A 2619-nucleotide genomic window follows, 5' to 3' on the forward strand; every position below is an offset into this window, starting at 1 on the left:
ATGCATTATTTCCCTTGGCATACTTCCCCTTCAGAATCATTTAAAACTTGAAAATAGTCCCTGAAGAGATATATACTGTTTAATAATATTCTTGTTTTTCACCCCTTCTTGGGGGACGAACTGAAAACTATTGGCACTTACCATGCCCATGCATAGACTGTGACATTGTTTGTGTGTTTTAATCTAGGATGCTGACTGTGAATGGTAGTGATGTGGGGACATTGAGTCCATCCACTTTGGAAGCTTACAGAGAGTGTACCAAACTGATAATTTGATCTAACAATCAAACTATGCTGCCGTTTGATGGAGTGATGTCCAAGGAGTGGCTATGGCAACTTTGTCAGGGATGGGATACAGAAAAGTTTAACACAGGGAGTTAGTAGACAACTAGATAAACCCTAAGGTCTCTGCCAACTCTGTTATGGGAGTCTGTGATTCTTACTCTACATTTTAAAATATTCGGGTCTTATGAGCCCATCATCTTAGCTTTTGTTTTAAAAATAAAAAAATTGAGATGGAGGACTCTGAATCAGTGCAGCTAAATTATAGCCTCTGGCCCAGTCTCCGTTGAGGAAATTATTTCCTTCTTGGGTTAGAACATCTCATGCATGTTCCTTCAACTCCAGCACCCTCCTGCTCCCCTCCTTGATGTCCCTTTCCTCTTTTAACCCATCATATGGATCTCACATCATTATCAGGCATTGCTTTTTCTAAACAAGATGCCCCGCCACTGAGTTGGCATGACTCCACCAAGACCCTTCTTCTGCACTGCCCCCATCTTTTGCTCTGGCATTGCCTTGATCCTCTGCTCCACCTTACTGCTACCTTGCTAAAGTGGATGACAGGTGAGCATAGAAAGCATACTCGCTACTCCCTAGTAAACTCTGTTACCAGGTCACAACACAATGCTCTCTATGTCTTCTGATACAGTTCTTTCATTTGGCCAGATATCGCAGTTTGTTGTTACTCTTTGAAAACTGGGAAGCAATCTGAACCAGAAAGCAAAGCTCCTGGGGAGGACGTGGCCCAAATTGGCATAAGGAAACCAACCAGGGTTTCCTGGGATAGAAGGAACTAGTATTGCAAACCTTATATCCTGAAAGAGTCAACATTAGGGAGTCCTGCTGAGATGGACCCTGACTAAGGGTCCTTTGAAACAAAATTGCCCTAAAGCAGCAAGGAGATGGGATTCATGGACAAGTCTGGCACTGGCTCAGGGATGATGTGGCTTGAGTCTTTGAGCCAGTCCCAGCCCTCGGGAGTGGCCAAGTTATGATCTGACAGGGTTGGTCTCAAAGAGGCTGGGGACACCTGAAGCTTTATGAGAGCCGGAAACTTTCTTTGTGCAGCAGAATGCTGGGAGGATTGTCCTCTTTCAAAGAGCTCTCATAAAATCATCAGGACAGTGGCATGTACCACTGGGACATAACTCTCTGCCACAAGTGTTTGTATAGCCTAGAATGCGATTGAGCTAGGATTGAAACAGACATTCTTTCCATCATACCAAGCTCCTAAACCATCATCCAGCCTAGAGCTGAGTGGTGTTTGTGGTTTCAAAACGGACACAATGCAAGCCAAAGCACTGACACAGGACATCTGGTGGAATCAGCAAGTGGGTGAGATGATTTGGGGACCGGAATAATGAGGTCCGCCTAGTGCTTCCAAAGGCTACATGGGTAATCAGCAATTTTACATTCTCTGCTTGTGAACAATTGAGCTTGAGAGAATCTGCACATAATAAGACTCCAAAAGTTCTCCAAAATTCTTTTGTGATCCCACGTCCAGGGTGTCCTTTCAATGCTTCTCCATTGTATGTCTCACTCCTAGTTTGCATCAAACAATGTCACGTGACCTCATCACTCTATGTAATAGGGTCAACATCTATGATCTCAGCATTTCAAGAAAACATAATTATTGAACATGTGTTACAAACTGTACAGAAAAAAAATGGACCAAAGAAATACCTGCAAAACATTTATGCTTTTGCTCATTTCAGGTATAAAGATATAAAGGTATAAAGATACTAATTCTGTTTTGAGACATTACTTCATTTCCAAGAGTGCTAAATCTTACCTAATATAACTCTTTTTTAGCATGCACTTAAAATGACACGAAAATTACTGCGTTCTCAAAAAATAGCTTTACACAATGATTTATTAGAGTAAGGAATAATTTGATACTATTTCTTTTGAGGAAGAAAAAGTATATTTTTAAATCGCCTTTATTACCTACTAAAGCTGATTGGACGGTGCAGCTTTAAATCGGTGGCCACGTGAGCTTACTGATACGTCATCCATGAAGTAGGTGTACACGTGCAGACCTTGGCGCGGCTGGACAACCACACAGCTCTCTCATATGGCAAAGAACAAACAAAATGGACACTTCCTGTAGGTGAGCAGAGCTGTGAAGACAAAGAGGAAGTGACTGACGTGCACATCAGGCTCCTACCATTGCATCCATTGCATTGGCTAAATAACTCATTCCTGCATAGAGGTGAGTAAAAGAGTGCAGAGAGCCCAGAAACGAATGGAAGCATGAGGCCAGGGACGCGGAGCTTTTTGTCTATTGAGTGGTGTGGGTTGTGCAGCGAACACCTGGGTGGCTGTAAGGCGTGGCCCT

Source organism: Rhinolophus hipposideros, assembly GCF_964194185.1.
Source record: "Rhinolophus hipposideros genome assembly, chromosome: 5".
NCBI lineage: Eukaryota > Metazoa > Chordata > Mammalia > Chiroptera > Rhinolophidae > Rhinolophus > Rhinolophus hipposideros.